The 22,814-nt window shown below is 41.6% G+C and overlaps 1 long non-coding RNA gene across 1 annotated transcript in view; it reads left to right on the top strand.

Annotated features, from left to right (window-relative positions):
• LOC147032487 (uncharacterized) overlaps positions 1-22,504 on the top strand; it is a 48,545-nt gene extending 26,041 nt beyond the window's left edge. The window contains exons 4-5 of the long non-coding RNA XR_015055183.1: positions 5,409-5,484; positions 22,225-22,504. This is a non-coding gene — a long non-coding RNA (uncharacterized LOC147032487). The remainder of the gene's footprint in view (positions 1-5,408; positions 5,485-22,224) is intronic.
• The last annotated feature ends 310 nt before the right edge of the window (positions 22,505-22,814 follow it).

Below are 22,814 nucleotides of genomic sequence, written 5' to 3'. Positions count from 1 at the left end.
GCGAGGGTCATGCTCAATGGAGTGGAATAGGATGGCCTTATTGATAGTGGTAGTTCAGAAAGTTTTATCCATCCCGACCTCGTTAAGTGCCATTCCTTAAGTGTACATCACACCCAAGGCAATGTTTCCATGGCATCCACTTCCTTCACCGCTCAGACATCAGGGTTCTGTCGGGCCAATATCAAAGTAAACGGTCGGTGCTACCAAGATGTACGTCTGTCCATACTCCCTCAGCTGTGTTCAGATATAGTTTTGGGCCAGGATTTTCAGGGACTGCATGATAATGTTACACTGACATATGGAGGTAGTTTGCCTCCTCTTGTTATCTGTGGACTCAGTACACTGTGTGTTGACCCTCCAGAACTGTTTGCCAACTTGACAGCTGATTGTTATCCTGTTGCTGCTAGATCACGCCGGTACTCTCCCGATGATCGTAAATTCTTTGAAAAGGAAATTCAGAGGATGTTGAAGGAAGGTATTATAGAGCCCAGTAACTCCTCTTGGTGTGCACAGGTTGTTGTCGTTAAGAACGAAACTCACAAGAAACGCTTAGCCGTGGACTATTCAGAAACTATCAACAAATTTACACTTCTTACGGGGTATCCTCTGCCTCGTGTAGATGACACTGTTAACAAGATTGCTCAATACCGTGTTTTCAGTACAATTGACCTCCGTAGTGCGTTTCATCAAATCCCCATGAGAAATGAAGATAAGCCATACACCGCGTTTGAGGCCTGTGGACGCCTTTATCAGTTTGCTCGGGTTCCCTTTGGTGTCACCAACGGAGTGGCTTGCTTCCAACGTATCGTGGATTCATTCATCCAAGAAGAACTGGTTGGAACATGCTTACTTAGACAACATTACAGACTATCTGCGCCATGACTCAGGAAGAGCATGATGCTAATGTCACAAAATTTCTTGAGGCTGCTCAGAGAAAGAATATAACTTACAATGAAGACAAATGCATCTTTTCAACTAACAGGCTCAGTATTCTCAGTTATGTGGTGGAAGGAGGGGAAATGCGCCCGGATCCTGAATGACTCCGACCCTTGCAGGACTTGCCTGTGCCTCGGGACATGAAATCGCTCCGACGCATCCTTGGCTTCTTCACCTATTATTCACAGTACAGTGGATACATGACTACTCAAGCAAGATCCGCCCACTGTGTACCACTACTACATTTCCCATGACAAGGGAAGCAGAAGCGGCTTTCCATCCACTTAAGCAAGATATTGAAGGTTCAGTGGTGAGGGCGATTGACGAATCCGTACCCTTCGAAGTTGAGACCGATGCTTCGGATGTTGCAATTGCTGCATCCTCACCCAGGCAGGACGTCCGGTAGCCTTCTTTTCCCGAATCCTTCAGGGACCCGAATGTCGTCATGCTTCTATTGAAAAGGAGGCCCAGGCTATCATTGAAACAGTTCACCACTGGAGACAGTATTTGACGGACAGACATTTTACTTCAACGACAGATCAACGTTCAGTGAGTTATATGTTTTATAAGCCGCATAAAAATAAGATGTTGTTCTTCTTCTTTCGGCTGTTCCCGTTAGGGGTCGCCACAGCGGATCATCCGTGATGATCCGCATACTGATTTGGCACAGGTTTTACGCCGGATGCCCTTCCTGATCGCAACCCTGGTCGCCTCTTACGACTCAGGGATAAGGATTGGGTTTCACCATGACTCCGGGCTGCCCTACACCCTCTCATAGCGCGGCCCAGCACAGAGCACCCGTCCTCAAGCGATCCTCCAACCCAAGCCTCCGAGTAGCCAGATTACAGGCGCACGCCACTATGCCCGGTCAGCATAAAAATAAGATAAAGAATGATAGGTTCATGGAGGATGGTATTGCCTTCCACGAGAAACGATTTTTAGCTGAGAAACTACGGAAAACCAAATTCAGTATCCTTGACGAGTCCACCGACAAAAGTGTCAGTCAAATCCTTGCAGTCGTGGTGAGGTATTTTGATGATGAGAAATCTAAAGTGAAGGATTCGCTACTTGACATGATTGAGGTAGACGATAGCACTGCTGTGGCTGCGGGATTATACAAGTTAGTGAAAAAACTATTATATGATGTGATATACCACTTGCCAACGTTATCGGATGCAGCGCGGACAACTGTGCTACTATGATGGGGGTCATCCAACGGTTTTCAGTCCCTAATTAAAATGGATGTGCCTAATATATTCGTGCAAGGATGCATCTGTCATTCCATGGCCCTGTGCGCCAATCACGCCGCCAAACTGTTGCCGTCTTGGTTGGTGGGCGTACTACGAGATGTAGGAGCCTATTTTAGCCGCAGTGCTAAGCGCGAACGTGAGTTTGGTCTTATACAAGACCCGGTTGGGGAAGGAACGAAGCACAAAATTTTGAAACTGTGTGACACCCGATGGCTTTCGAGGGGCACCGTCGTAGGCCAGATTCTAGAACAATGGACGTGCCTGAAGTTGTTTTTCCAAACTGAAATGCGAGATGTCAACGATCGCACGGAGGACAAAGCTGGTCACATCTATCAGATCATGAATTCGCCTGGAATGGAGCATATGCTTCTGTTCCTACACTACATTTTGCCAAAGATCGACAGACTCAATGCTCAGTTTCAGTCAACATCGCTGAATATTCATCGAGTATCAGATGCGATCTGAGGTGGGTACAGGGGGCCACTCAGTCTCTTTGTAGTGGAAACGAAGATAAAATCTACCGATGTAAGTGCTATCGACCCCAGTGATATTTCCATCCACAAGCCGCTCATGGACGTAATTCTGGGCGGCAAGTGTACCGCCAAACTCCTTGAAGAACCACTTCAAGCAAAAGAGGTACGTTTCCGTGAGGACTGTAAGGCATTTTTGGTGGGCTTGTGCTTGCAGATTAGAGATCAATTTGATATGAATCCAAATGGTGTGCTCGGCCGCTTGAAAATAATAAATCTGCGAGATGCCTTGGGTGATGGAGACACGAAGCGAGCCGCTTCTATCACTGCACTGGCCACCCAGTGGTTTCCTCATTTAGTTCCCGATCTTGATGAACTTGATGATCAATGGCAGGAACTCGGTCTTTGTGACATTACAAAAGGATATGCTGATCCTGCCGCACTGCTGGACAATCCAGAGAAATTCTGGGATTCAGTGAGTAAAATGAAGGATGGACTCAGCGGCCACAAATTCGACATAATTTCACAGTTCATGAAGTACATGATGTCTTCGCCACATTCGTCGGCATGCGTCGAACGCATATTTTCTCGAGTCAATATGACAAAAACGAAACACACGAATCGGTTACATGCTTCTACACTGGAGGCGCGGCTCTTCGCATACCAGCATGGAACTGACCACGGAGGATGTGTGGCCTGGGAACCGTCCAAACTCATCATCGAGGATGTTCGTGAGGGACGGTGTTGGCAAAGGTACGAGAACAGAATGGGTAGTCGGAATCAGGAAGAATCGGTCACGTTCTATGACGTTTACGAATAAATTCTGGTATTATATGTGGGGTATGCCAACACCGACCCTGATCACGAACATCCTCGATAATGAGTTTGGATTTTGGATGGTTGTGTGATCGATATATGTAGCTACGTTCTTATAATAACACATCTTTTGCAATTTTATATCGCTAAGTTAACACTTGCATCTTGTTGTTTTAATTGCATATTGTTTTTTGTACTGTTTATATATATTTTCCATGAGAAGGTCATTCCGGGATTTTTCATGATGAATTTCTGGGATTTTCTGAAATTCCGACTGGTAACGTTGCTCACAAGGCTGAGTTATTAAATAAATCACCTCAATTTGAGGTGACACCCCCATTTCAGCCTCTTATAGGAGGCGGATCGAGATGGGGTGCACAACCCCATAACAGCTTATGATGTGTCGCACCAAATTTGGTCCATATTGGTGAATCTGGTTTGTGAGGAAAATGTTTCAGTGAATTTGAGGGATTAGCGGAGGGAGGCCGTGGTTCCCTTTTCCAGAGGAGATTCAGCCATGGGGGGCACAGCTTAAGGTTAGGACATGGTCACGATGCTGCATGGTCAGTTTGGTCTGGATCCCGTTATCGGATTCTGAGAAGATTTTCTTGAATGAAATACCAATATTTTGGGAAAACCCCCCTTTAGCCCACTCTAAATGGATGGATCTGGATAGGGAGCACAACCCCATGACACCTTATTGTCCTGGTGCATCGTACCAAATTTGGTCCATATTGGTCGGGTAGTTTGTGAGATGTTTTAATCAAATGTTAACGCATGTAAGTACGTACGACCGGAAACAGGGACCCACTCTATGAGCATATTTCGGTGAAATAACCGAAACTTTTTTTCCCTTTGTCCCCCATTTTGTCAATCCATTGCTTCCTGACCTTTTGCTCTTCCCTGAGCCTTGATTTGATACCTGTATAAAAACAATAATAATATAAACATAGGGGCAATACCCCTGGGCGCTCACCTGGTCGCGGCTGGAAAAGATAACCAGGGAATCACTGGGAGACATGGATGACCCACAACATATGTAATGGAGAATAAAGTAAATACCTATGGATTAAAAAAAAATCTATCCTGTGAACAAACTTTGGTACATCATGGGTGATAAAGGTTGTGTTCAAGTTTCATCGAAATTGTGTGTGTGTGGTTTTGGAAAAGAAAGGAAACACATATTTTGGGGGACAACTACCGCCCCCCCCCCCTTCGAACTCTAGACAGCAATTAAAAAAAAATGTTTTGAACAAATTTTAATACATCACAAGTGATTAAAGTGGTGGTCAGGTTTCAATGGCATTGTGTGTGTGTATTTTCTGAGAAGAAAGCAAATGCATATTTTGGGGGGGCATCCCCCGTGCACCCCCTTCGACCACGATTTTTAAAATGGTGTAAACAACCTTTGGTACATCACGGGTGATGAAGGTTATGGTTATGTTTCATCGAAATTCTGTCTATAGTTACAGAGAAGAAAGCAAATTCCTATGTTGGGGGGGCAACCCCCATTGTAGACCCCCAAAGGCCGATTTTTGTTTTAATGCCATTTGGTACATCATGGGTGATGAAGATTGTATTCAAGTTTCTTTGGAATTGTATTTGTCGTTTATGAGAAGAAAGTGAATACCTCTTTTGGGGGGGGGGGGGGCAATCACCTCCATGAATTTCCTCAGTAGATCCTGTAAGACCCCAATTTTTTGAATGCCATGAACAAACTTTGGTACAACATGGGTGATGAAGGTTGTGGATAAGTTTCATCAGAATTGTATTTGTAGTTTCTCAGAGAGCAAATACCTATTTTTGGGGGGGGGGGGGGGGAGAACCCCCGTAAACCATCTTGGGGCCCGATATTTTAAATTCAATGAACAAACTTTGGTTCGTACTCGGTGGTTAACTGTTGTGGTAAAGTTTCATCAAAATCGTGTGTGTGTAGTTTCAGAGAAGTTGCAAGTATTTGTGGACGGACGGATGACGTGCCATCCCATCATCTCCCCAGAACTATGTTCCAGGTGAGCGAAAAATCACACATTCCCCATGAGGAGTACTTACCATGTGACAAGTTAAAAAAAAATTTCCTTGGTTGCGTTTTGGAGATACAGAGGTCCAACGTTTTTCCTTTTTTCCAACATGGCTGCCACACCACGTGATGACCTATGACGTCCGAAACTCCGATTTACCATGAAAACATTGTACATGACCGATTTGAGATTGAGACGAATTTGGAGGAGTTGTTGCGAACTTACACCAATGAACTGATACCTGTGATTGGAAGTGCGGAGGTGAAGGTCACCAACAATGATGTGTAACACAAACTACCCTTGTGGATCATTCAGGGAAATGGGCCGACATTGTTTGGGCATAATTGGCTTGAATTCATCAAACTCGATTGGCCTGTGATCAAATTGATGGCTTGTGATGTTAATCACAATGCCATCTTTGACAAATACCCCTCATTGTTTGGAGGTGGTGTCGGCACCTTTTAAAGGTATTAAAGCCAAAATCTATGTGGATGAGAGTGCTAAGCCAATCTTTTATAAAGCGAGGTCTGTACCTCACATTATGCGTCCAAAGATCGAGGCAGAGCTCGACCGCCTGCAGATGGACGTGTTATCAGTCCTGTTGAGTTCAGTGATTGGGCATGTCCAATTGTTCCTGTATTAAAGTCAGATGATCGTGTTCGGATTTGTGGTGATTATAAAACAACAATCAACAGGTATTCCAAACAAGACCATTATCCTCTGTCCAAAGTAGATGATTTGTTCGCGACGCTTTCTGGTGGAAAGAAGTTTAGCCGCCTGGATTTGGAATCTGCTTATACTCACATGTTGCTTGATGAGGACTCCAAGAAGTATCCATGTTGTAACATTCACAAGGTGTTGTTTGTTTATAACCGTCGTCCTTTCAGAATCAAATCAGCCGCTGCTATATTTCAACGCAATATGGAGAATCTGCTGAAAGCAATTCCAAATGTTGTAGTGTTTCAAGATGATGTTTTTTTTATCACCGACCGCAATGATGCTGAACATTTGCGTAACCTTGAGGCGGTTCTCAAACGTCTTGTTGAAGCCGGTGTTCAGGTGAAACGTGACAAATGTCGATTTATGTTTCCTGAAGTGGAATTTCTCGGTCGTATTGTCAGTGCTGTTGGCATCAGGCCCAGCACGTGCAAGACGGAGGCTATCAAGGATGCTCCGACTCCTGCGAACACGACCGAGCTCAAAGCTATCCTGGATATGTTGAACTGTTACTGTAACTTTCTTCCGAATCTGAGCACCGTCCTTGAGCCTCTCCACAAACTCCTTCGTAAAGGTGTTGAATGGCGATGGTGTACGCAGTGTCGTGACGTGTTTATTGAGGCAAAACGGTTGCTGAGTTCATCTAAAGTGCTGGTGAACTACGATACTGCTAAACCATTGGTTGTCAGCTGTGATGCCTCGTCTTATGGCATTGGCTGTTACAGCAACGTAATGACGGTATACTGCAGCCTGTAGCCTAGGCATCACGCACTTTGTCAGCAGCGGAGCGGAACTTCTCCATGGTTGAAAAAGAAGCTCTCTCATGTATTTTTGGTGTAACAAAGATGCATCAGTATCTCTTCTGTCGACAATTTGAACTTGTAACCGACCACAAACCATTGCAATCCCTGTTCAATGAGAGTGAGGGAATTAACCCACAGGCCTCTGCACGCATTCAGCGTTGGGCTGAGAAGTTAGCAGCCTATGACTATTCTAATAACGTATCGTCCTGGCAGTGAGAATTTCTGTGCTGATGCTTTGAGTAGATTACCACAACCAGCTAACGTGGGTAATGTACCTGTACCAGGAGAAATTTTTATGGCAATGAGTGTGTTTGACTGTCATAATGCTCCAATCACTTCCAAACAAATTGAAGAATGGACAAATGTGGACCCGACCCTTTCTATGGTCAAACAATGTGTTATTAGTGGCATCTGGTGAACTATACCCTATGAATTCCACGACAAATTGAGGCCATACCTTGCTCGTAAAAATGAGTTGTCTTTACAATCTGCAGGCCTGCTGTGGGGCAGCAAGGTCAGCAAGCCCAAAGGTCAAAACAAGGTGTGTGATGAGCCACATGAATCACATCCAGGGATTGTAACCATGAGGTCAATTGCCAGGAGCCATGTTTGGTGGTCGGGTATAGATGAAAACCTAGAGAGCTACGTTCTCCATTTCTCCGTGTGTCAGGCCACTGCCCTGAACTCACCTGAGGCACCGCTTCACATGTGGTCCTGACCTTCCAAACCATGGTCTTGAATTCACATGGTCCGAACCATAGTCTACGCTGGTCTATTCTTAGGGAAGATGGTTTTGGTTGTTATCGATGCTCATTGAAAGTGGATTGAATATTTAGCCTTATCATGCTGTACTTGCGAAATAATGGTTGAAAGTTTGCGTGCCAAGTTTGCCACTCATGGTTTGCCAGATTCTGTAGTTAGTGATGATTGCTCATGTTTCACCAGCGCTGTGTTTCAGGATTTCTTGAAACAAAATGGTGTTAAGCACTATCGCAGTGCTCCCTTCAAACCTGCTTCGAATTGTCAGGCTGAAAGAGCTGTCCAGGTGATCAAAAATGGTCTCAAAAAGGCAAATGACGGTTTTTCTCTGCAAACCAAGTTATCATGTTTGTTATTTACATATCGGACACGTCCGCACACAACCACTGGACGCACACCCGCGGAAATGATGTTTGGTCGAATGCTAAAGACACGCTTAGACCTGATTCATCCGAATGATTCGTCCAGGGTTGCGGACCACCAGTTTAAACAGAAGTGGTACCATGACAGGACCTCGGTTCCACGTGCCATCAATGTGTTCGATCCTGTTTTTGTGCTGAATCCCGGCCGTGGATCTAAATGGTCACTGGTCGTGTTATAAATCGAATTGGCAACTCTTTATTTGTTGTGGAACTGTCCAATGGACAATCAGGACGTAAACATATTGACCAGCTCCGCCTAAGGCATTGTGACCCCAATCCTCCAAACGATATTTCAGCCCTTTGAGGGTGATTCCCTGGTGTCTGTTCCGATTGTGAGCCAGATGCCTGAGCCCACTGAGTCCGAGCCCGATAGTGGTGCTCCAAGGTATTTGGTAGTGGAGGAGCCTGCTCCTCCTCCTTCCTCTCCATCTCCTCTTGAGACTGCCGCTGTTGGTGTTCCACAAGAACAGTCACCCATCGTGCGACGCCATGCTCGCACATGTCAGGCACTGGAGCGGTTGAATTTGAGATGGCCCAATATCCAAATCTGTTCATAATATGTTAGGCTACCAGTGTGCCAAATTTGGCGCTTTCCTCACAAAATACACAATTGTTATGCTATATTTAGCTAAGTTGCCCCACTAAAACTGAAAACGACGGCACAAACAGCCTTTGTTCGAGTCACACGAGGGCATTGTTAACATGAAGACCGCCATGTTGTTAAGCGGTGCCGAGCACACCGTTCCGTTGGAGTACTTCTTGCTTCAGCGCTTTTAATCAAGCAAGCCGCTTGGCAAGCCATAAGCAAGCCGCTTGCTAACGGAACACACCCTGCGGACTTCATGTTTGGAGTGCATCACCTGCTGTAAATTCGTTCCCCTTTCATCTGGGCCTGCCTGATCCGCTTCGTGGACTCTCACACAATGTTCGTCTCATATTTTCGGGGCTCGTTGATTGGTAAACCTTCCCACGACGAGGAGTTTACCAAGCCGTTGTTATTCCAGGTATTTCAGTCCATTTGTAAACTTGAAGGTTAAATTCAATGGTTTATCCTCCCTCGATGCTGTCGGTGATTCACCACGGAAACCCACCACAAGATGGACCCGAGATGAGGATAATACGTGGAACGCGATCCCGATTGAGAACACGACCCGGTTGATGTTGGGCACGGACATGTTGATCGATGTGCGGTGGTTTCCTTGGATATGGATATTTTGTGGGAACAAATCGACTTGAAAGGTTTAAATGATGAAGATGCTTCACCTGTAACTGAGTCATTCTCACATCATTGACAGATTGAAGTCACACGTCTTCAAGTGACCTCATTTCATGACATTTCAGGCATTTTCGGCGAAGTTATGGACCATAGATCTTTGCCCTTGGTGGCGTTCAAATAATCCCGTCGTTTGAGATCATCAAATTACAATAAATAGGGAAAAATGAGTTTGTTCTCTCAGTCTGATGCAATTTTTTCGGTCACAATACCCACAGTACCATGTTCATGTTCATGTCCCCGAAAAGCGTCGAATTCTCCGAATAACACGAGAATTCATGTCGGGTTCCTTCTTCATTCAATATCTTCCGTATTCCGGTCTAAATACCGCCGAAGACTGCGCAGGTTTTACAATACAGTGGATTTTGTGTCCGTCACTCAACTCGTCATTTCCGTAACGAAAACGCCCTTCCGGTGAATGTTCGAACTGTGAGCCAATCAAGCGATCACGTCGGTTCACGTGACCGTAACGAAAACGTCCTTCCGGTGAATGTTCGAACTGTGAGCCAATCAAGCGATCACGTCGGGTCACGTGATCGTGACGTGCGCTCGGTTCTTGTCCCGCCATTTTGGAATTATTTTTCATGTTTGGTTGTGCAGTTTAGGTGCAAAAACTCCTCAAAATTTGGCAAGGTGAGTCCGAATGCTTATTCAACGTCATGACCGTACATGCCCGATTGACCATACATATGAATTTCAACAGATATGATGTACACGAACGTAGAGAATGCTTTTAAATGTTAAACTTTTTGATAATTCACGGTGTGTCTGCTTCCCCGTCTGGTCACGACGAGGCGTTGTGTGTTGATTTCGTCAGTACCGTAATGTTTTAGTTTCGTGACGGCAATGATGATTTGTGTTACCGTAATGATGATTTGTGTTACCGTAATGATGATTTGTGTTACCGTAATGATGATTTGTGTTACCGTAATGATCATTGGTGTTACCGTAATGATGATTTGTGTTACCGTAATGATGATTTGTGTTACCGTAATGATTATTTGTGTTACCGTAATGATGATTTGTGTTACCGTAATGATTATTTGTGTTACCGTAATGATTATTTGTGTTACCGTAATGATTATTTGTGTTACCGTAATGATTATTTGTGTTACCGTAATGATGATTTGTGTTACCGTAATGATGATTTGTGTTACCGTAATGATGATTTGTGTTACCGTAATGATTATTTGTGTTACCGTAATGATGATTTGTGTTCCCGTAATGATGATTTGTGTTACCGTAATGATGATTTGTGTTACCGTAATGATGATTTGTGTTACCGTAATGATGATTTGTGTTACCGTAATGATGATTTGTGTTACCGTAATGATGATTTGTGTTACCGTAATGATGATTTGTGTTACCGTAATGATTTGTGTAACCGCAATGATTATTTGTGTAACCGTAATGATGATTTGTGTTACCGCAATGATGATTTGTGTTACCGTAATGATGATTTGTGTCACCGCAATGATTATTTGTGTCACCGTAATGATTATTTGTGTTACCGTAATGATGATTTGTGTTACCGTAATGATGATTTGTGTTACCGTAATGATGATTTGTGTCACCGCAATGATTATTTGTGTTACCGTAATGATTATTTGTGTTACCGTAATGATTATTTGTGTTACCGTAATGATTATTTGTGTTACCGTAATGATGATTTGTGTTACCGTAATGATTATTTGTGTCACCGCAATGATTATTTGTGTTACCGTAATGATGATTTGTGTTACCGTAATGATGATTTGTGTCACCGTAATGATGATTTGTGTCACCGTAATGATGATTTGTGTCACCGCAATGATTATTTGTGTTACCGTAATGATTATTTGTGTTACCGTAATGATTATTTGTGTTACCGTAATGATTATTTGTGTTACCGTAATGATTATTTGTGTTACCGTAATGATGATTTGTGTTACCGTAATGATGATTTGTGTTACCGTAATGATGATTTGTGTTACCGTAATGATTATTTGTGTCACCGCAATGATTATTTGTGTTACCGTAATGATTATTTGTGTTACCGCAATGATTATTTGTGTTACCGTAATGATCATTGGTGTTACCGTAATGATGATTTGTGTGACCGTAATGATGATTTGTGTGACCGTAAGGATGATTTGTGTGACCGTAAGGATGATTTGTGTCACCGTAATGATGATTTGTGTCACCGTAATGATGATTTGTGTTTCCGTAATGATGATTTGTGTTACCGTAATGATGATTTGTGTTACCGTAATGATTATTTGTGTTACCGTAATGATTATTTGTGTTACCGTAATGATTATTTGTGTTACCGTAATGATGATTTGTGTTACCGCAACGATGATTTGTGTTATCGCAATGATGATTTGTGTTTCCGCAATGATTTGTGTTTCCGCAATGATGATTTGTGTTACCGCAACGATGATTTGTGTTACCGCAACGATGATTTGTGTTATCGCAATGATGATTTGTGTTTCCGCAATGATTTGTGTTTCCGCAATGATGATTTGTGTTACCGCAATGATGATTTGTGTTTCCGCAATGATGATTTGTGTTTCCGCAATGATGATTTGTGTTACCGCAATGATGATTTGTGTTACCGCAATGATGATTTGTGTTACCGCAATGATGATTTGTGTTACCGCAATTATGATTTGTGTTACCGCAACGATGATTTGTGTTACCGCAATGATGATTTGTGTTTCCGCAATGATGATTTGTGTTTCCGCAATGATGATTTGTGTTACCGCAATGATGATTTGTGTTACCGCAATGATGATTTGTGTTGCCGTAATGATTTGTGTTTCCGCAACGATGATTTGTGTTACCGTAACGATGATTTGTGTCACCGTAATGATGATTTGTGTCACCATAATGATTATTTGTGTCACTGCAATGATTATTTGTGTCACCGTAATGATTACACTGGTCAACAATTTTTTATTTTCTGAATGTTGTCTAGATTTCTACAAGTGAATTAGGGTATTCTGGCACTGCTGAATCAGGAAATGGCATCCGTTTCTCTCCATCAGGTCAGGTTTTTGTGCTAAGTTGATTTGAAAAAATCAGATCTTGTGACAAAATCAATTACATTTTTGTGGCATTATCAGCTGATTTTTGTCAACACATATCATCCTCAACATGTTTTTAAGAAGAAAAAAAATGTTTTGCCAACAACATTTATTGATTACATGATAGAAACATCGATTACTGTCATCTGAATGGTGGGCATTGATAAAGGTAAGTACAAGTAAATTGCATGTTGCGTCACCACTGTTCAAACTTCAGGGCTTGAACTTCCGTTTCTTCGAACTCCTGGAATGTTCAGCGGCAGGGAGGTCTCTCTTCAGATTCCAACAGTAGTCAGCCATCATGACTGCGTCCCAGCGACCCTGATACCTGGTCTCCATCTCCTTCATGTCCTGATGGAATCTCTCCCCCTGCTCGTCACTCATTGAACCCAGGTTCTCAGGAAACCGGTTCATATGTGAAAATAGGTAGTGCATCTTGATGCTCATGTTGCAGCCCATGTTTCTGAAAGCAGTCAGCATGTTGTTGACAAGTTCTGCGTAGTTTCTGGCCTTATTGTTGCCAAGAAAGTTCTTCACTACCAAAACAAATGTCTTCCACGCTTCCAGTTCCACTTCGTTCATTGAGTTTTTGAACTCTGGATCTCTGATGAGCTGACGGATCTGAGAACCATCAAAGATGCCAGCTTTCAACTTCTCCATGGTCAATCCTGGAAAAGCCTGGCACAAGTAAGTGAAGCAGTCACCATCTTTGTCCAGAGCCTTGGTGAACTGCTTGATTAAGCCGAGCTTGATGTGCAGCGGTGGGAAGAGTATTCTGTCTCTGTCCACCAGAGGGTCGTTGATGACGTTCCTTTCTTTGCATGGCACCAATTCCTCCCGCACAGGCCAGTCCTTCTTCGTGTAATGCTGAGCACGGTCCCTACTATACCACATGCACAGAAAACATGGGTACTTGGTGAAGCCAGACTGTTGTCCCAACAAAAAGTTCACCATCTTCAGGTCAACACAAATAAACCACTTATGCTGATCATAACCAATTTTCTCCAGCACGTACTTCACCGCTTCATACTTCTCCTTCAGTGTAGTCGAGTGAGCGATGGGTACAGAGGCAAACTGGTTGCCGTTGTGTAGCAGAACACATTTCAGTGATCGCTTGCTGCTGTCAATGAACAGTCTCCAATCTTTGGGTTCGTACTGTGGCACTCCAAGCTTGAGCAGAAGCGCATGTCATAAATTGGCGCATGTAGGTATTGTACATTCTTCAGAGTTCGTTATTTCAAGAAATACAACTTTTTTGTATCACATTATTACAAAATCTGCCCCATTAACTTTAGTTTTGATCCACGAACTTTATGCTTTGCCTCACCAATTTTTGGAAGATTTTGAGGTTTTATGACTTCAAACTGATCCCTTTTCGACATAATCACCCAGAACTATCGTACCTGAATACTTCTTGTCATTAAAATAATTATTTCCAATCAAAACAATTATTTGACATGACATTTTACCCCCACCAACTTCTTCTAAAATGCTCCACACATGCGTACATGTGAACAAAAATGTAAAAAACGACATGTGGCCATATCTCAAAAACTTGACCTGATTGAACAAAACTAATGTGAGTTTTGGATTCAGCGCATCAGATTCGTCCTAAATCAGCTTAAAAAATGCAGACAACAAATTTGTTGTTGACCAGTGTTATTTGTGTTACCGCAATGATTATTTGTGTTACCGCAATGATGATTTGTGTTACTGCAATGATTATTTGTGTTACCGCAATGATGATTTGTGTTACCGCAATGATTATTTGTGTTACCGTAATGATTATTTGTGTTACCGTAATGATTATTTGTGTTACCGTAATGATTATTTGTGTTACCGTAATGATGATTTGTGTTACCGTAAGGATGATTTGTGTTACCGTAAGGATGATTTGTGTTACCGTAAGGATGATTTGTGTTACCGTAATGATTATTTGTGTTACCGCAATGATGATTTGTGTTACCGCAATGATGATTTGTGTTACCGCAATGATGATTTGTGTTTCCGCAACGATGATTTGTGTTACCGTAATGATGATTTGTGTTACCGCAATGATGATTTGTGTTACCGTAATGATGATTTGTGTTACCGCAATGATGATTTGTGTTACCGTAATGATTTGTGTTTCCGCAACGATGATTTGTGTTACCGTAATGATGATTTGTGTTACCGTAATGATGATTTGTGTTACCGTAATGATGATTTGTGTTACCACAAGGATGATTTGTGTTACCGCAACGATGATTTGTGTTTCCGCAACGATGATTTGTGTTACCGTAATGATGATTTGTGTTACCGCAATGATGATTTGTGTTACCGTAATGATTTGTGTTTCCGCAACGATGATTTGTGTTACCGTAATGATGATTTGTGTTACCGCAATGATGATTTGTGTTACCGCAATGATGATTTGTGTTACTGCAATGATGATTTGTGTTACCGTAATGATTTGTGTTACCACAACGATGATTTGTGTTTCCGCAACGATGATTTGTGTTACCGTAATGATGATTTGTGTTACCGCAATGATGATTTGTGTTACCGTAATGATTTGTGTTTCCGCAACGATGATTTGTGTTACCGCAACGATGATTTGTGTTACCGCAACGATGATTTGTGTTACCGCAACGATGATTTGTGTTACCGTAATGATTTGTGTTACCGTAATGATGATTTGTGTTACCGCAATGATGATTTGTGTTACCGCAATGATTTGTGTTTCCGCAACGATGATTTGTATTGCCATAATGATTTGTGTTTCCGCAATGATGATTTGTGTTTCCGCAACGATGATTTGTGTTGCCATAATGATTTGTGTTTCCGCAATGATGATTTGTGTTTCCGCAATGATGATTTGTGTTTCCGCAATGATGATTTGTGTTTCCGCAATGATGATTTGTGTTACCGTAATGATTTGTGTTTCCGCAATGATGATTTGTGTTACCGCAATAATGATTTGTGTTACCGTAATGATTATTTGTGTTACCGCAACGATGATATGTGTTACCGCAATGATGATTTGTGTTACCGCAACGATGATTTGTGTTACCGCAACGATGATTTGTGTTACCGCAACGATGATTTGTGTTACCGCAACGATGATTTGTGTTACCGCAACGATGATTTGTGTTACCGCAACGATGATTTGTGTTACGGCAACGATGATTTGTGTTACCGCAACGATGATTTGTGTTACCGCAACGATGATTTGTGTTACCGCAACGATGATTTGTGTTACCGCAACGATGATTTGTGTTACCGCAACGATGATTTGTGTTACCGCAACGATGATTTGTGTTACCGCAACGATGATTTGTGTTACCGCAACGATGATTTGTGTTACCGTAATGATGATTTGTGTTACCGCAATGATGATTTGTGTTACCGCAATGATGATTTGTGTTGCCGTAATGATTTGTGTTACCACAAGGATGATTTGTGTTACCGCAACGATGATTTGTGTTACCGCAACGATGATTTGTGTTACCGCAACGATGATTTGTGTTACCGTAATGATTTGTGTAACCGTAATGATGATTTGTGTTACCGCAATGATGATTTGTGTTACCGCAATGATGATTTGTGTTACCGCAATGATGATTTGTGTTACCGCAATGATGATTTGTGTTGTCGTAATGATTTGTGTTTCCGCAACGATGATTTGTGTTACCGTAATGATGATTTGTGTTGCCGTAATGATTTGTGTTTCCGCAATGATGATTTGTGTTTCCGCAATGATGATTTGTGTTACCGTAACGATGATTTGTGTTACCGCAATGATGATTTGTGTTACCGCAACGATGATTTGTGTTACCGTAACGATGATTTGTGTTACCGTAACGATGATTTGTGTTTCCGCAATGATGATTTGTGTTTCCACAATGATGATTTGTGTTACCGTAACGATGATTTGTGTTACCGCAATGATGATTTGTGTTACCGCAACGATGATTTGTGTTACCGCAACGATGATTTGTGTTACCGCAACGATGATTTGTGTTACCGCAACGATGATTTGTGTTACCGCAACGATGATTTGTGTTACCGCAACGATGATTTGTGTTACCGCAACGATGATTTGTGTTACCGCAACGATGATTTGTGTTACAGCAACGATGATTTGTGTTACCGCAACGATGATTTGTGTTACCGCAACGATGATTTGTGTTACCGCAACGATGATTTGTGTTACCGCAACGATGATTTGTGTTACCGCAACGATGATTTGTGTTACCGCAACGATGATTTGTGTTACCGCAACGATGATTTGTGTTACCGTAATGATGATTTGTGTAACCGCAATGATGATTTGTGTAACCGTAATGATGATTTGTGTTACCGCAATGATGATTTGTGTTACCGCAATGATGATTTGTGTTACCGTAACGATGATTTGTGTTACCGTAACGATGATTTGTGTTTCCGCAATGATGATTTGTGTTTCCACAATGATGATTTGTGTTACCGCAATGATGATTTGTGTTACCGCAACGATGATTTGTGTTACCGCAACGATGATTTGTGTTACCGCAACGATGATTTGTGTTACCGCAACGATGATTTGTGTTACCGCAACGATGATTTGTGTTACCGCAACGATGATTTGTGTTACAGCAACGATGATTTGTGTTACCGCAACGATGATTTGTGTTACCGCAACGATGATTTGTGTTACCGCAACGATGATTTGTGTTACCGCAACGATGATTTGTGTTACCGCAACGATGATTTGTGTTACCGCAACGATGATTTGTGTTACCGCAACGATGATTTGTGTTACCGCAACGATGATTTGTGTTACCGCAATGATGATTTGTGTTACCGTAATGATGATTTGTGTAACCGCAATGATGATTTGTGTTACCGTAATGATGATTTGTGTTTTCGCAATGATGATTTGTGTTACCGCAATGATGATTTGTGTTACCGTAATGATGATTTGTGTTACCGCAATGATGATTTGTGTTGTCGTAATGATTTGTGTTTCCGCAACGATGATTTGTGTTACCGTAACGATGATTTGTGTTACCGTAACGATGATTTGTGTTGCCGTAATGATTTGTGTTACCGCAACGATGATTTGTGTTACCGCAACGATGATTTGTGTTACCGCAATGATGATTTGTGTTACCGCAACGATGATTTGTGTTTCCGCAACGATGATATGTGTTACCGCAACGATGATTTGTGTTTCCGCAACGATGATTTGTGTTACCGCAACGATGATTTGTGTTACCGCAACGATGATTTGTGTTACCGTAATGATTATTTGTGTTACCGTAATGATGATTTGTGTTACCGTAATGATTTTGTGTTACCGTAATGATGATTTGTGTTACCGTAATCATGATTTTCTGTCACCGTAATGATTTTGTGTTACCGTAATGATGATTGATTTGTGTTACCGTAATTATTTTTACACTTTATGTCCACGATTTCTCATCAAACATGGCGATATTGATTTCTTATTAATGACAACTTTTTCTTATGTTTCTCAATAAACATGATGGAGATAGAATATTCATGACATCCTTGACGTCTCTTGAAAACATCATTGTCCAATATACAAGCCCTTTCATTTCCGTTGTGGTAATGACTCAATGGCCACAAAGCACTGAAATCACGGGGAAAAATCGGCTCAATGAGAGATAATTCAGCGCTGCCTTCATCAAAGAAACCTGAAACTACGTCCCATTTGCTACATTCGGACCTGAAAATTTTAATCTTGTTCAAAGAATTTTCTAATGTTACCACCTCCTGATTCTGTCAGTTATGTGAGAATGACAGCTCGGTTATCTGAGGGAGTGAATGAGGTCATTTCGGATTGCTCTGTGACGTTACGTATGATGTTTCTGACATCGCAAGTGAAACGCACTCTTTTTAGATCATCGTGGAGGATCTCTAAGTCTTACTCGCGTTGTTGTTCTTCATCTTCTTCTTGTGGACTTTTTTGTTTCACAGCCTACAGTTTTCATCGAAACTTCCTGAAACTTGGCATATATATGTACAAATACCCTGCGCAGACAGTAACCATCTCCGATTTTGAAAATTCCTCCTAGAAAAAAAGTTATGACGTCAAAATATCTCCGCTAATGGAAATCGCCTAAAAAAATTATCTCAAACTAGGCAAGCTTTTTGAATTCTGTTTGCGGGAATCGTACAGGACATTAGCAGAGATGATTTACCGCACATATGATACATCACTATGACGTCATATCAATTTTTATGACGTCATTCATATTTTTTTGACATTTTTTTGTTTCACAACCCAGAGTTTTCATCAGATCTTCATGAAACTTGCCACGTACAGTATATGCAGAAAGCCCACGCGCAGGCAGTAACCATCTCCGATTTTGAAAATGCTTCCGAGAAAAACAGAAAAATGACACGATGGACGAAGTTATCATTATTTATAAACAACGTTTTAACATGGAGTTCGTGTTGTTCCTCCATGAAATAAATAAATAAATGTGCCCCGTCCTTGTTTGTGTGTGCGCTGTTGTTGGATGTCTTGAAGTTGTAAAGTTATTTTGGCAAATCTGTTTTCATTCTCGTGTAATGTGGAAGTGGGATATTTAAATGTGACCATGTTTTAGCAGCATTGTGTCCTGTACGGAATACTATTTGGAGGAGTGGGGGACGGTGGGAGGAGGTTGACTCAAAGTCACTGTTGTATATTGTTAAGATTGAAGTCTGTGAACGTTTAGAGTTTGCTTCTCAATCAGTTCTTGTCCTCCTCAGTTCGGAAGTCAATATAAAGGCCTTCACAAGTAAACTTGGGGACTGAAATCTTTACTTCTTCCAATACATTTTCAATGGATAGTTCTCTGATTGATCCAAGTGGAGTTTCCACTGTATTGCTAGATCCAAATGTACTACTGTAGGATGACTTGTGAGCACATCAACTTAAAGTATGATTGATATATAAATATATTTATTTATTTTGCGATATCTCTCCGAGGATAGAACCTGTACGACTGTACGTGTGGCGGTACGAATCCGGCCACCGTTTTGTGAGAAGATGCCGCTGCAGCAGCAAAACTGTGTGCGTTTAGTTGAAGGACGCCAGCAGTTGATCGTAGGCAAAGAAAAAGAAATCTGTACATTCGATCATGCTTTTGGTCCTGATTTGACGCAAAAGGATGTTTTTGATACCTGCGTGCAACCGTTAGTTTCACGATTCATTGAAGGCTCCAACAGCACAGTCTTTGCTTATGGACAGACAGGATCTGGAAAGACGTTCACCATGGGAACAGATACTGCAGGTTGAGTGGGTGGTACTGCACGCGTTCTTCACATCAACACAATTATCCTTGCTTCATTCATCTCCATCATAAGTAATTTTTTTTCCCCCCTGGTTTTAACGAAACATTTTACACTAGCGGTGGTCACGATAAAACCTTATTATTAATTAATAAAAATATTTTTGTTTTGAATTCTATCAAAGATTTTTTTTTTGACAAAAACACATTGATGTAGATGGAATTTTACGACAAAAATAGTGTTTAAAATGTAATTTTCACAAGATCGCAAGTCACGGACAAGTCAAAGTTAAACTTTGAGCTCACAAGGAAATGTATCAAATGGAATTTAATACGGGGCTGCATTTACTCATGTTGCCACCATCAGCCGACATGTGACTTTTGTGATGATGGTGTCTGTGAGTATAATATGAATCTGTGTCAAATTTAATGATTCTCGCTGCTCCTCTTGTCAAGTTATTCTGCGGGCAAAGAGATAAACACACAGATGTATTGATCGCAAGACTCACAAGCCGAGCAGAGATAGGAAGCACATTGAAAGGGTAAGCAGGTACAAAGAGCTCAAGAGACTGGAGTTAAAATGGAGAGGCGCCCATCACTGATCAGCATTCTATTCACATTGACAGCAGCCGTCACTGTGAAGGAGAAACAGCTATCACTCCCCAGGGATATAAACTATTGTTACAATCCGCAGTGAATGAGAAGACTGCAGAGCATTGATAGTTGAGAGAAAAATTGAGGGACATTGGTGAATAATTTTTTGATCCTGATGTTTCATGCCATTCTTGGTAAAAATCAAACGGGAATCCCCAAAATAGCAAATTCTCACACTGTATTGGATACTAAAATTGTAAATCGTAAAAAGAGAATGAACATGGAAGAAATTTGTGATTTTTACATTCTGGGAACATGCATGCAGAGAATTTTTCTTTAATCCTTCTATAATATAAATTGTAAATAATCCTAAATCTGTGGAGTATTTACCCTTCTCTGCTGTTTGTGTTCACCCGATGTGTTCATCCTTTCTCCTATGGAGACTTAATATCTCATAACAAGTCATCCCGCCGAGGCCTCTGGCATATCCATGATTTTCAAGTGTCATCACGGTTTCGTGTTCATTTTGAACTTGCGACTGAGTTTGGCATGTTGTATTCTGTACATCAGTAACTTTCGACTTTGTTTCGAATGGGAATATTGTAGTTGAAGAACTTGGGACTGTATGTCACATGACTCATCCCAAGCTGTCCCAACAATTTCATGTTCGGTGGGTTTAGTTAGTGGACCAGCCATTTAGATAGCATCAGTTTTCCTGATTGCTTTCTTCACTCATTGTCTACAGAACATAAGTAGGTATTCAAGAATGTCATGAATTCACTAAATTGTGTAAAGTTAAAATTTTGATTTTCTTGTTATTGTGATAAAACTTTGATTCTACCCCCACTAATCTACCCCAAACTCACCTCCTTCAAATTCCCTGCTTTCCTTCCTGATCGTCCCTGCCGTGTAAGGACCTGAAAGCCCCTGTGGTGTCCATCTTGTTTACCCTGTGAATGTGTATGTGCAGTGAAGACCCAGATGGATCTTCTCCACTATCTTAAAACGGGCAGCGCCAAGAGGAAAATTGGAAATAAATTGTTGAGGAAGCGGTCCAGCAGGTTTCACGCGATGTTCACCATCGTCCTTAGCCAGCAGCAAATGCACAGAGAAATCACAGAGGGCACAATTCTGAATCACCAAGTAATAAAATCAAAGTTTAATTTTATTGATCTGGCTGGACATGAAAGGATATGCAAATCAGAAAATTCAAGGAGGCGATCAATATTAACAGAAGCCTGAGAACACTCGCACACGTCATCAGTTCGCTCGCAGCCCCAAAACGTATGATGTCCCACATCCCTTTTCGACATTCTAAATTGATGAGGATTTTGTAGGATTCTCTGGAAGGGAATGCCAGGACAGTAATGAGTGTGTATCAGCCCTGCCTCGGGAGATTGCAAGGATACATTGACATCATTGAAATACGCAAAGCTGGCAAGGGACATCAAAAAATAAGCCGATTGTGAATCACTTCGAAAAGCAGGAACTACGAGACCAGAAAAAGGTTCTTCAACCAGATCTGCAAAAAAGGCAGCATGTGTCTTCTCCACAGAGAAGCTCACAAACTCAGGTATGTTTTTGGTATGATATCACTGACTGTTTGTGTGGGTCCGATGCGTTCGGGCATGTGTCCTGTTTCGGTATGATGTGACTGATAGCAACGTGTATTGATCTGATACAGAGGAGCTTTGTTTGTGATGTGTTCTTTGTGGCTTGAAGTCCAGTGATTAGATTTTGACTATGTTTTGCATTTGACCTCATTTTCTATGTAAATTGAGAATTGCTTGTGTGAAAAGCAAGGATGGGTGTGTGTTTGTGTCGTGGCAGAAGCCGTTGCAGAATGATCTTCCAGATTTGGAGCAGAGGGTGTTCAACATGCATCCACAGTTTAGATGCTTTGAGAGGTGCACACATGAGGCGTTTGACCTGTTCATCGATCTGTAAAACAGCGACAACCTGAAACCAGAGCAAATGGAGTGCATCCATGACTGGATTCGCCAGACGAAGAAATCCGTTTTTAATTGCAGCATATAAAGTGTTGCCAAAGAATTACAACACACCTCGATGCTGCAGATTCATCATCAGGTAAAGCACCATTATTCACACAAATGTTCCAACAGACCTTTAACTCTGTAATTGAGAAATGCTGTGATTTTTCTCTCATGTGAGGTGATCATTGAAAGGTGTAGTTGACATTCTCACTGAAATATCGAATTGCTGATGCCAAGTGTTGTCCAGTTGATACTCTGTGAGTAAATTATTTTAATAAATTGTAAATAGTGTGGGAGAGCAAGAATATATGCATTATACCACTAAAACAACCATTCACAACCAACTTACAACTCCAAAAAGGATTTTAAAATCCTTAAACTGTTCATCCTCATTTTGTTAATCTTCCAGACCTCATAATCGTCATT

This window comes from Eptatretus burgeri, chromosome 2 (assembly GCF_056783735.1).
Source record: "Eptatretus burgeri isolate ZD-2024b chromosome 2, Ebu_testis_v1, whole genome shotgun sequence".
In the NCBI taxonomy this organism is placed as follows: Eukaryota; Metazoa; Chordata; class Myxini; order Myxiniformes; family Myxinidae; genus Eptatretus; species Eptatretus burgeri.
Note: the sequence above shows the minus strand (reverse complement) of the source record. Positions and strands in the feature narration are given on the sequence as shown.